At 38.8% G+C, this 13,947-nt stretch overlaps 1 protein-coding gene across 4 annotated transcripts in view; it reads left to right on the plus strand.

The window, feature by feature from the left end:
* DMXL2 (Dmx like 2) overlaps positions 1–13,947 on the plus strand; it is a 166,703-nt gene that overhangs the window by 49,660 nt on the left and 103,096 nt on the right. The gene's annotated exons all lie outside the window — the stretch shown is intronic.

The following is a 13,947-nucleotide window of genomic DNA, read 5'->3' on the forward strand; positions in this document are numbered from 1 at the left end:
TCTACTTTTAGCACATACACACATTCACTTCCCTTCCTCCTGTCTTCCTGAGGTATCTCATAATTTTGCATAAATCAGTATTTATTGTTTAATTGATTGTGAAAAATATTCTTCACAGAATAATTACTTTGGTGTTAATAATTACTGTGTTTTACTCTTTGCTTAGTTTTCTGTTTACCTAATTTATCTCCTAAACCTCTGATCATTTTTGAATCTTCTCTCATTATAATCCCACATAGGAGGTAGATATTGTTCTCTTTTCTCCAATCTGGGTTATGCTCTCCAAGTCTAAAGTAGCAGACCTATAATTTTGGGGTTTTCTTTTAGCGACCTCAGGAGATTTTCTTTGCCTATCTCCTTTGTTATATTCCCTGTTTCTTAGCATCATTTGTCTGCCTCTCTCCTTGATGAAGATATCCTTTAGTAGGTTCCTTAGAAAAGTTGGAGGGGAAAAAACATTTTGAGGCCTTGCAAATCTGAATAAATATTTCTTTGGCTTTTATGTTGATTTGGCTGGGCAGAGAATTGGGTTGAAAATATTTTTCCCTGAGAATTTTTTGTCATAGTTCTATTGCCTCTTAGCTTCCACTATTGCCATTTGTGAAGTTCAGTGCCATTTTGACCATACTGACCTATCTTCAGCTTATAGAGGTTTTGAGAATCTTCTTCTTTTAATTAAAAAAAAAATATGTTATTGATTTTTTTATAGAGAGGAAGGGAGAGGGATAGAGAGTTAGAAACATCGATGAGAGAGAAACATCGATCAGCTGCCTCTTGCACACACCACTGGGGATGTGCCCACAACCAAGGTACATGCCCTTGACTGGAGATGAACCTGGGACCCTTGAGTCCACAGGCTGACGCTCTATTCACTGAGCCAAACCGGTTAGGGCGAGAATCTTTTTATTTTTTTTTTATAGTGTCACATGTCTGAATTCTCAAATAATATAATGTTTAGTTCTACATAGTTTTGGATTTATAAATATGATACCATATAATTATTGAAATACAACTTAAAGATATTAAAACATAAATATATTATAATAGCCATAATGTACTTTTAAATTAAGGCATTCAGTAAAAAATTACATTTAAAAATCATAAGTTAAAAATTAAATTGTATTTTTATTATGGAGTTAAAATTTCCATATTACACTTTATAAGGCAAGGATAGGTTTTCTAAGAACACCAGAATTTACTCAAGGCTTTTGGCTTAATCTCTAGTTGTGGAACACTCAACTGTTTTGTGGCTGGAAAATTACTTGGCACAGAGGTAGTTGCTCAACAGTTGATGACAACACAAACAGGAAGAATGTGCAACACTGTAGACAGAGAGACTGCAACCATGTGTAGTAGTTTAGCAGTAAGCTAAGTAATAACTCACAATTTCAAAGTACTGAGGAGTATACAAACTTTTGAGATAATCTGCAGAACTATAACGTAATTTTAAGACATATGTGATTTTTATTAGAGACAAAGTCATATGTACTGCACATATTACTTTGGTTTGCTTATATCATAACTGAAGTTTAACCTTAGTGATTTTATAATTAACAGTTATGAAAATAGAAACATAATTAAAATAATTTTTTTAACCAAGGAGTGAGGATGTTTTTGCAATTGATTTTTAAGAAAGAGTGGAAGGGAGGGGGGAGGAGGAGAGAGAGAGGGAGAGAAACATCATGTGAGAGAGACATTTTGATTGGGTGCCTCCTGCACATGCCCTGGCTGGGGAGGGCAGAGAGGGAATGTATGTTCCCAAGACCAGAATCCAACTTGTGACCCTCCTTCGGTTCACAGGCTGACACTCTAACTACTGTACCACACAAGCCAGAGTGAAACATAATTGTTTTTTCCCCCACTCAAATTCATGGTAATTTTGGGTCTTAGTTTTCTTGATTTCTGAAAAGTAGACCCCAAAACAAGGACTCGAGTATAAGTAATTAATATGGGGAATGATCACAAAGAAATATACTGGATTTAAGGCTAGTAAGTGAAGGTGCTGAGTAAAGGGTATGTTGTCATGCAGGTGATTAATAAGGTTAAATCTCTGGGTAACTCTGGGAGCCAGTGTTCCTCACACATTGTTTCTCACACATGTTCTTTACACACATTAGTCATTGGTTGAGGGCTAGTGAGGGCAGGGTGTTAATTCGCAGCTTTCACACAACTCCTGAAAAACCTCAGGCAAAGAGATGTAGATGCTGGAACTAAAATGCTAAGGCATGTGGGGGATCCAGTTGATATATTTTTATTAATTTAAATGAAAAAGTATATGTTCTTCTTTCTCTGACAGGTTGCTTGCCTCCATTTTGTTTACTTTCTTTTCTGGTGATGCCTGCTTTTCTTTCATATGTGGGCTGTTTCTTTGTCTCCCCATGATCTCTCTTCTCCGGGTGTCTGGTTATGTAGTTCTCTCTCTCCTGCGTTGATTTAAAGGCACAAAATACAACACAACAAGGCACAATGCACAAGGCATGGAACACAAATGTATTCACGATGTTAATAACCCCAAATAAAGGTGACCACCAGAGAAAGGCGAATTAGAGAATAAGAAAGAAAGAAGAAGAAGAAAAAAAAGGACTGCAAAAATGAAATTTGGAAAAGGAAAAAAAAGTAAGAAAGAAAGAGGATAAGAAAGGAGAGGGGAAAAAACTATTTATATGGGGAGAAAACTCCAATAGAACAGCCACTAATCCCAACAAATGCCAGCAACAAATACCTAGAGATGAATGCAAACTACAAACAACAACTAATATCAAGCAAGGCGAGGGAAAACAGAAGCAAACAACAAACAAAAACAAAACAAACAAAAAGAAAAAGCGAAACAATCTCACAAACAAGCATAAAAAAACTGATATAATCAACAATCAAGCAAACAACAACAAAAGGACAGAGAAAAAAATTTTTGGATAGTGAAGTCACCCAGTCTGTGGTATTTTGTTATGGCAGCCTGAACTGACTTAACACAATGTAGCATATGAAATGTGCTATAATTTGCCCATTTTAAAAGCAAACTAACAATAACAAAATCTCCTGACCTTTTCCCTCAGCTTCTGCCACATTTTCCCCACCCTCCTTATAGCACCTTGAAAAGGTTGCTTATAGTTGCTGTCTCCAAGATTTTTTTCTCATTTTCTGTGGTGCCTACTTACCACCACTCCTGTGAAACTGTCATTGGTGAGTTCCCGTTACTGAATCCTGTGGTTAGTTCTTACTTAACCTGTTAGCATGATTTAACTGATTACTTCCTCCACCTTGAACACTTTTTTCAGTTTACTTGTAGGACACAACACACTCCTGATTTTCCTTTTTTTTAAAAAAAAAATTATTTTAGAGTAGAAAGGGTTGGAGGGGTGGGAGGGGGGAGGGAGAGAGAGAGAAACATCGATTTTTTGTTCCACCCATTAATGCATTCGTTGGTTGATTTTATTTTTGACTTGAAATAGTTCTTCATTAAATGCATCATCCCAGACTGAGCAAAATTCTCTTTCCTTGGAAAGAACAGTTCCACCTCAATGTGCACCAAATATTTTTGAGGAAAGTTTTACAGAAATACAAAATATTATGAGTCAGGCAGATATCAGTGATCTTATTTCCACCACATTTTTGCCACTTGCATGGACTTTCCTTATATTATTTTTATTTTAATTTAAAAATCTGTTATCACCACTCTTAGCTGGAATGGTGATAGTAGATTTTTTTTTAAAAAAATCAAGGAATGGTGATAGTAGATTTTTAAAAAAAATTTAAGGACTAAAGTAACTTATAGTCATCTTTTGATAAATAGTTGATGAATGAATGATCAGAGGTAAATATGTCAGATAGTCTTTGCTTCTCCTTTTGTACCATAAATCCCTCTTGCAACATTGGTTGATTTTTTAAAAATTTCTTTATTGATTAAGGTATTACATATGTGTCCTCATCCCTCCATTAACCCCCCCCCCCCCAATCCACCACTCCCCCCCGCCCCGCCACTCATGCCCTCACCCCCCTGGTGTTCATGTCCATTGGTTAGGCTTATATTCATGCATATAAGTCCTTTGGTTGATCTCTCCTCCTTTCCCCCACCCTCACCTATCTTCCCTCCGAGGTCTGGCAATCTGATCGATGCTTCTCTGCCTCTGGATCTGTCCCTGTTCATCAGTTTATGTTGTTCATTATATTCCACAAGTGAGTGAGATCATGTGGTATTTGTCTTTCTCTGACTGGCTTATTTCACTTAGCATAATGCTCTCCAGTTCCATCCATGCTATTACAAATGGTAAGAACTCCTTTTTTACTGCAGCGTAGTATTCCATTGTGTAGATGTACCATAGTTTTTTAATCCACTCATCTGCTGATGGGCACTTAGGCTGTTTCAAGTCTTAGCTATGGTGAATTGTGCTGATATGAACATATATCCTTTCTGATTCGTGTTTCTAGTTTCTTGGGATATATTCCTAGAAGTGGGATCACTGGATCAAATGGGAGTTCCATTTTTAGTTTTTTTGAGGAAACTCCATACTGTTCTCTACAGTGGCTGCACCAGTCTGCATTCCCACCAGCAGTGTAAAAGAGTTCCTTTTTCTCCGCATCCTTGCCAACACTTGTCGTTTGTTGATTTGTTGATGATAGTCATTCTCACGGGTGTGAGATGATACCGCATTGTTGTTTTGATTTGCATCTCTCGGATAGTTAGTGAATTTGAGCATGTTTTCATATGTCTCTGTCCAATTTTCCCAACACCATTTGTTGAAGAGACTATCTTGACTCCATTTTATGATCATGCCTCCTTTGTCAAATATTAATTGGGCATAGTGGTTTGGGTCGATTTCTGGGTTCTCTATTCTATTCCATTGATCTATATGTCTGTTCTTGTGCCAATACCAGGCTGTTTTAAGAACAGTAGCTTTGTAATACGGCTTGATATCTGGTATTGAGATCCCACCTACTTTGTTCTTCTTTCTTAGGATTGCTGCAGCTATTTGGGGTCTTTTTTTATTCCAGATGAATTTTTTGAAGGTTCGTTGTAGGTCTGTGAAATATGCTGTTGGTATTTTAATGGGGATTGCATTGAATCTGTAGATTGCTTTGGGTAGTATGGACATTTTGATGATGTTGATTCTACCAGTCCATGAACACAGTATGTTCTTCCATCTATTTATGTCTTCCTCTCTCTCTTTTTTCAGTGTCCTGTAGTTTTTCGCATATAGGTCTTTTACCTCCTTAGTTAAGTTTATTCCTAGGTATCTAAATTTTTTTGGTGCGATGGTAAATGGGATTGCTTTTTTAGTCTCTCTTTCTAGAAGTTCACTATTGGTGTAAAGAAATGCCATAGATTTCTTGGCATTAATTTTGTATCCTGCTACATTGCCAAATTTATTTATTAAGTCTAATAATTTTTTGATGGAGTCTTTAGGGTTTTCTACGTACAATATCATGTCATCTGCAAATAAGGACAGTTTTACTTCTTCTTTTCCAATTTGGATGCCTTTTATTTCTTCTTCTTGTCTGATCGCAATGGCTAGTACTATGTTGAACAGGAGTGCTGAGAGTGGGCATCCCTGTAATGTTCCTGTTCTTAGGGGAAATGGTTTTAGTTTTTGTCCATTGAGTATGATGTTGGCTGTGGGTTTGTCACATATGGCTTTTATTATGTTGAGGTATGATCCTTCTATTCCCACCTTGTTGAGTGTTTTGATCAAGAAGCGGTGTTGGATTTTGTCAAATGCTTTGTCTGCGTCAATTGATATGATTATGTGATTTTTATCTCTCAATTTGTTTATGTGATGTATCATGTTTATTGATTTGCAGATATTGTACCATCCTTGCATCCCTGGGATAAATCCTACTTGGTCATGGTGTATGATCTTTCTGATGTATTGCTGGATCTGGTTTGCTAGAATTTTGTTGAGGATTTTGGCATCTATGTTCATGAGGGATATTGGCCTATAATTCTCTTTCATTATCTTGTCTTTATCTGGTTTTGGTATTAGAGTGATGCTGGCTTCATAGAATGAGCTTAGAAGTGTTCCTTCCTCTTGAATTTTTTGGAATAGTCTGAGGAGGATAGGTTTTAGTTCTTCCTTGAATGTTTGGTAAAACTCCCCTGTGAAGCCGTCTGGCCCCGGGCTTTTGTTTGCTGGGAGCTTTTTGATGACTGTTTCAATTTCTTCCATAGTTATTGGCCTATTGAGATTTTTAGAATCTTCCCGATTGAGTTTTGGAAGGTTGTATTTTTCTAGGAATATGTCCATTTCCTCTAGGTTGTCTAGTTTGTTGGAGTAGAGTTGTTCATAGTATTTTTTAACAATCCTTTGTATTTCTGTGGGGTCTGTTGTTATTTCGCCTCTCTCATTTCTGATTTTGTTTGAGTCATCTCTCTTTGCTTCTTGGTGAGCCAGGCCAGAGGTTCATCAATCTTGTTTATCCTTTCAAAGTACCAGCTCTTGGTTTCATTGATCTTTTGTATTGTTTTTTTTGGTCTCTATGTCATTTGTTTCTGCTCTGATCTTTATTATCTCCTTCCTTCTGCTCACTCTGGGCTTTTCTTTTTGCTCTCTTTCTAATTCTTTGAGTTCTAGAGTTAGATGATTTACTACCATTTTTTCTTTTTTTTTTTTTTAGGTAGGCTTGTAGAGCTATAAACTTCCCTTTCAGGATTGTGTCCCATAGATTTTGGATTGTTGTGTTTTTGTTGTCATTAGTTTCCAGGATGCTTTTAATTTCTTCTTTGATCTCTGGTAACCCAGTCTTTATTTAATAGCATGCTATTCAGCTTCCAACTGTTTGAGATTTTTGGATTGTTTTTATTGTAGTTTATTTCTAATTTTATGGCATTATGGTCTGAGAAGATGCTTGGTATGATTTCAATCTTCTTGAATTTGGGAAGACTTTGCTTGTGACCCAATATGTGGTCTATTTTGAAAATGTCCCATGTGCACTTGAGAAGAACGTATATTCCGTGGCTTTGGTGTGAAATGTTCTGAAGGTGTCAGTTAAGTCCATCTGATCTAGTGAGTCATTTAGGATTGCTGTGTCTTTGCTGATTTTTTGTCTAGAGGATTTATCCAGTGATGTCAGTGGTGTATTAAAGTTCCCTACTATGATTGTATTGTGGTCGATCTGTCCCTTGATATCTTCCAGGAGTTTTGTTATGTATTTGGGTGCTCCTGCGTTGGGTGCATATATGTTTATCAGGGTTATATCCTCTTGTTGTATCAATCCCTTTAGTATTATGAAGTGGCCTTCCTTATCTCTTGTTATGGCATTTACTTTGAGGTCTATTTTGTCAGGTATAAGTATTGCTACCCCAGCTTTTTTTTTTTTTTCATTTCCGTTTGCCTGAAAGATATTTTTCCATCCCTTCACTTTCAATCTGTGTGAGTCTCTTGTTCTGAGGTGGGTCTCTTGTAGACAGCATATATATATGGGTCATGGTTTTTTTTATCCATTCAGCCACTCGATGTCTTTTGATTGGAGCATTTAGTCCGTTTACGTTTAAAGTTATTACTGAAAGGTATTTGTTTGTAGTCATATCTGTTTTTGTGTCTGTGTTCCTTCTTACCTGTTTATTTCTTCTTTTTACAGTATTCCCTTTAGTATTTCTTGCATTGCTGGTTTGGTGGTGATAAACTCCCTGAGCCTTTTTTTTTGTCTGCGAAGCTCCTGATTTCCCCTTCAATTTTGATTGATAGTCTTGCTGGATAGAGTATTTTTGGATTCAGTCCTTTGCTTTGCAACACTTTGTATACCTCCTTCCATTCCCTTCTAGCTTGATGTATTTCTGTTGAGAAATCATTTGATAATCTGATGAGTGTTCCTTTGTAGGTAACTCTCTGTTGAGAAATCATTTGATAATCTGATGAGTGTTCCTTTGTAGGTAACTCTCTGTCTCTCTCTTGCCGCCTTTAAGATTCTCTTTGTCGTTGATATTTGCCATTGAAATTATGACGTGTCTTGATGTGGGTCTTTTAGGGTTGATCCTGCTTGGGACTCTCTGTACTTGTGTAACTTTTTTCTTCCCCATATCTGGGAAGTTTTCTGTCATTATTTCTTCAAATAGATTTTCTAATCCTTGCTGCTCTTCTTGTCCTTCTGGAAGCCCTATTATACATATGTTACTTCGTTTTGTGTTGTCCCAAAGCTCCCTTAGGCTTTCCTTCCATTTTTAAATTTTTTTCTCCAATTGCTGTTCAGAATGAGCTTGTTTCTGTACCTGATCTTTTAACTCACTAATTTGGTCCTCTGCTTCTTCTAGTCTACTGTTGAAACTTTCCATAGTGTTTTTGATTGTAGCTATGTCACTTTTTATTTCTTTCTGATTCTTGCATAGGTTGTTGATTTTCTCATCCATCTGATGTATAAATTCCACGACCATTACTCTGAACTCTTTTTCGGTCATGTTGCATGCTTCAGTTTTACTAATTTCCTTTCTTGGCGACTCCTCATTTTCTTTCCTCTGGGGATTGTGTTGTCTCTCCATTCTGACTATCACCAGAAGGTTCAAGCTTCAAGTTGCGTGGACCTGGGCCGTGTGCTGTGGGAACTTCACACCACCCAAGTTTCATTAAAGTGCTCCGACACTAGGACATGTGGCTGCCGTGGGTTGGTGGGAACCAGGCTTGCCCAGGGTCAGTGTTCCCAGCATTCATTGTGGTCTCGTGTCCGCACTTAGAGTCAGGGACCCTGCCTGCACCACATTGTTGGCATGTGCCAAAAATGAGTCCCCTAGTGCGTGCTAGGAGTCAGAGTTTCCCTGTGTCTGCACCAAGAATCGAGTGTCAGAGTCTCTGTTGCCTTGTGCGGCTTCTCGCTGAGAATCAGGGTCCCTGTGTGTGCATGCACCAAGAATTGGAGTCACTGACTCTTAGTGTGAATGCGCTGTGAGTCAGGGATCTCAGGCGCACACGGTAAAAAACAGAGTCAAGTCGGTGGTGCTCAGTGCAGCCTCTTGCCGGGAGAATTTGGGTCCCGGTCACCATGGGGGACTGGGTTGCACAATAGCTCTGTGGCATGCCTGCGCTGCGGAAAACTGACTTCCGTGTGTGCTTGCCCAGAATCAAAGTCAGGTGGCACTTCCGCCCTGCATGGGCTTCGGGTTTGGTCACCTGATTGCGTTGAGGGGAGCAGATTCCAGTCTCTCAAATTCCAGTAGCAGCGCTGCAATCCTCGCGCTCTCTCAAGCTCAAATTCCCCGTAGGGGAGCTGTGTCCTGCGTGCGCATGCTCTCAAGCTCGAATTCCCTGAATTCCCCATAGGGGAGCTGTGTCCTGCATGAGCTCTCAAGCTCGAATTCTCCATAGGGGAGCTGCAGCTGGAGCGAGGGGCAGGTCTATCAGTTACTATGGCGCTATCTGCGAGCCTGCGGGGAGGGGGATAGGCTCTTTGACTCACAGAAATCTGCTGCCGGGAAGTCTGGATTCTTGTTGTCTGTTGGTTTGAAGCTGTGGTCGCAGTTCTCTGTCCCCAGTGGCTGCAGGGTCCTGGTTTGTGTCTGAGACCAGGATCCTAGTCTCAAGCAGCTCTGTTTGTCAAGATGGCGTGGTCTCTGTGCCCGCACTGGCTGCCCAGAAGTGTCTGCTTTGTGCACGGGGCCCCACCGTCTAAGACTGCCCGGTTTGGCAGCCCCTTGGAGGACCTGCAGAATCTAACTGTCCCTAGCTCATACACATACACACCACACACGTCTACACTCTCCTCTCTGGGTTCCTCACTCTCTCACACTCTCTCCCTCCCTACCTTCCTGCCGTCATCATCTTGATCCTCTTGTTGGTTGATTCTTATATGTGCCCTGACCTGGGAACAAACCCGCAACCTTGGCATATTGAAATAATACTCCAACCAACTGAGCTACCCGACAAGGGCCTGATTTTCTTTTTGACTCTCTGGCTGTTCATAGTTAATTTGCTAATATCACCTTGTCTCCACTACTTTTGAACGTTGGAATACCCCAGGGCTTGTTTCTTGGACCTTTTCTCTGACCATAAGCATTCCCTTGACAATTTCATCTTATCTCATAGCTTCAAATTTGTATCTATTGCCTGTACATCTCCCTTGATCTCCAGATATATGGGCAAAGGTAAGATTACAGTTGTGAGTACGCAAAACAGGGTTTACTCTTGTGTTGTTGTTGTTGTTATTATTATTCAAATATATTTTTATTGATTTCAGAGAGGAAGGGAGAGGGAGAGATAGAAACATCAATGACAAGAGAGAATCATTGATCGGCTGCCTCCTGGATGCCCCTATTAGGGATTGAGCCCACAACCCAGGCATATGCCCTTGACCAGAATCAAACCCGAGACCCTTCAGTCTGCAGGGCGACGCTCTATTCACTGAGCCAAAATGGCTAGGGCTATTCTTGTGTTATTATTTATTAATTAATTTTATTATTTTCATACAAACAGCTGTAAACCTACTTTTGCTTACCCCTGTCTATAGCTCATACACATGGTCAAGTAAACATGTCTAAAATGGAATTCCTGTTCTCTACCCTCCGCCCCCAGTCCACTTCCCTGATAGCTCTACCTTCAGAATATATCCACAATCTGCTCACTTCTTTCCATCTCCATTGTTATAATCTGGTTGAAGCTGCCATCATTTATCACTTGTATTATTGTATTAAATTATTACTTGGTCTTCCAACTTTTGCTGTGCTCCTGTACATTGCATTTTCAAACCAGGAGCTGGAGGAATCTTTTTAAAATATAAGTCGGATCATGTCATTCTTCTGTTCAGAACTGTGCGAAGGCTCCCCATTTCATTTAGCAAAGGCCCAAGTCTTAATGATAGCATATCAGGCCCCATGCTTACCAGGTCCCCCATTACTTCTTTCATCTTATCTCCTGTTACTCTCGTTGCAAACTTGACTCCAGCCACATGCTCATGTTTTTGTTTTTGTTTTTTGAAAAGATCTTATTCACTCTACCTAAAAAATTACTTCCCCCAGAGACCTGCATGTCACCATCTCAGTGAGGCTCTCCCTAAATACCCCCTTTATTTTATTTTATTTTTTATTTATTTATTTATTTATTTTAAATATGATTTTATTGATTTCAGAGAGGAAGAGAAAGAAAAACATCAATGATGAGAGGGAATCATTGGTTGGCTATGATTGCGTGCCCTTAACTGGAATCGAACCTGGGACCCTTCAATCTGCAGGCTGACACTCTATCTACTGAGCCAAACCGGCTAGGGCCCTAAGCACCCCCTTTAAAACTGCATTCTGACTCTCTCTGTACTTTCTGTTCCCTTTGACTACCTTAATTTTAACTTGTAGCATTTATCACTACGAATCTTAGTTTTTTTTTGTTATGGCACAAATGTAACATTAAAATCACACATTATCTGAGTTTTTCAGGGTTAGGTGTCTGGGCATGGCTTAGCTGGTTGCTATGATCAGAGTCTCCAAAGGCTGTAACAAAGGTGTCAGCTGGGCTGAATTCTTAACCCTGAGGCTTGTCTAGGGCAGAATACTCTTCCAGCTCACTCAGGTTGTTGGCAGAATTTATTTCTTTGTATGAGTGAGGACTTTGCCTTTTGCTGGCTGTTGGCTGGAGCCTCCTTCAGGCCTGAGGCTGCCTGCAGTTCCTTGTCCTGTGGGCTTCCTCTCCTCTCCCTGTTCCTCTTCTCTATCTCTGATTCCCCTTCTCCCCACTTGCTTTCCTTGCTCTCCTCTTCCCTCTCATGAATATAGAGCTACCTAAACAATTTGGCAAGGCAGAAAGTAAGGAGCCAAAGGAAAAAAGTAGAAAATACAGATTAAATAAATTAGAAGAAAAAAATTAAATTAGATTTTTTTGTTTTGTTGATAAGACTTAATTTTTTTAAAATTTTTTTATTGTTTAAAGTATTACATATAGTAGTATATATATCTCCTTTGAGATTTTAAAAACAAATACTGAAAATTTTGATAAGCCAGTTTACCTACAAATTAAAAAATTGGATAGAATGTAGAGCTACAGGAAGAATTTTTCACTAAGTCTAAAAAGCAAGGTTAATAAAGCTGAAACTGTTAGGAGAATTATAGTAAAAAAACTAGGCAGCCACCTTTAATCTTTAAAAACCAGTATCCCATTACTCCTAAAACTTTACCGTGAAAAATACTTGCCTACAAATTTGTTCTTTTTTGCTACTCATATTCCTTAGGGTTACCATATGCTCATGAATGATTAATAAAGTTAGTCATTCTTTGATTTAATGAGTCCATAGTAGGTAAACCATGATGATTTAGTATAGGACCAATCAGTGTGCCCAGAAAGCTACTCTAGATTCATACAGCTTTATAATATTCCTGGTTAGTCATTGCTCTGACATCAGCTTTGACATTCTTGTGCATGCTGTTGTGTATCATTTGAAGCATGTGTTCCTACCCTCTTCGAAATAACATTAATGGGCACTATGATTATAGGCAGGTATTGTATACACTTACATTTTCCTTAAAAGATGTACTTTGACATATATATTGTCTGATATCCTCTTTATTATGGAACTAACTTGTCTAAGAAAATGCATTTCAGAATTCTAGCAATCTATATTTGCAAGGGTACAGAATCTATTACAGTTGTATTTACATCATGATATACTCTAATATGCAATATATATTTATATGTATATATAATTTGCCTCTCTCTATTTGATAACGCATTTTTTTTAGGGAAAATTAATTTGAAAATTTACCTGAAATTAACCTTCTTGTGTTTGGCAAGTATTTTTTTGAACTTCACCACATATCCAGAACTGTTCTATGTGCAATCTCCTGATGAAGAGGACAGACAAGGTTCCTGTCCTCATGCAACTTAATTTGAGGAAAGACAGAGAAAATATTGTATATTAATAAGTTCCATCCAGAAAATTAACACAGGATAATATAGTGTGACTTGATGTCTGTAAGCGTCGGTTTTTTTTAAACTTTTATTGGTTTCAGAAAGGAGAGAGAGAGATAGAAACATCAATAATGAGAGAGAATCATTGATCAGCTGCTTCCTGCATCCCCCTCCCCCACTGGGGATTGAGCCCACAACCTAGATATGTGCTCTTGACTGGAATCGAACCTGGGACCCTTCAGTCCGCAGACTGAGGCTCCATCCACTGAGTCAAACCAGCCAGGGCGGTGTCGGTGACCTTTAGAGAGGTTTTTCTGGGGAAATAACTTTAAACTGAGAACTGAATACTAGGAAGAAGGAAACTGTGAAGTTCAGAGGAAAGAGTACTTTTGGCCAAGGGAACACCAAGTGCAAATGCTCTGACATAGGAATTAGTAGGGTTATTAAAGAGCAACAGAAAGCTGGAGTATAGTGACTAGGTCAAAGTTTCAGATGCTTCCAGGTAGGCTGTAAGTAGGACTTTCCTGGGGAGGTCAGAGTTAGAGATAGAGAGTTTAATTCATTAGCCAAAAGACAGTGCTTAAAGTTATTGATCCAGGTGAAATTAACTAGGGAGAAAATGTGTGATGGAAAAGAGAGTGGGACTCAGGATGAAGTCCCAGAATTCCTGAAAATCAAAAGTGGAGAAAAACTGATGAGAAGCGTACAAAGGATGCTGAGAGGCAGGCCCACTAAGAAGGAAAACCAGCAGAGAATGTGACATGAGAGAAGTCAGCAGGGAGAGAAAATTCAAGAAGGAGGGAATAGTTATAATTCCATCAAATGATCTAGAACAGCTGTCGCCAACCCGTGGTCCGTGAGGTCTGAAAGGTTGGCAACCGCTGATCTAGAATACACAGGAGAAGAGTTTGAACATGTGTAAATAGGATAGGCCTATCTGTCTGGCACAAGTTAAAATATAAATCTAACCATTTTTAGAATCATAGGATTCTAGTGATCTTAGAGGCCATAGAAAGAAGCTGAGGTCTTTGGGAGGTACTTTAAAAACAGTTAATTACTCATGAAAGATGGTCGGTATTCATTATCTGAATATCTTCTGAATATTTGAACTTTTATCCTTAATGAATCTGAAAGAAGC

The sequence above is a fragment of the Eptesicus fuscus genome, chromosome 5 (genome assembly GCF_027574615.1).
Source record: "Eptesicus fuscus isolate TK198812 chromosome 5, DD_ASM_mEF_20220401, whole genome shotgun sequence".
In the NCBI taxonomy this organism is placed as follows: Eukaryota; Metazoa; Chordata; class Mammalia; order Chiroptera; family Vespertilionidae; genus Eptesicus; species Eptesicus fuscus.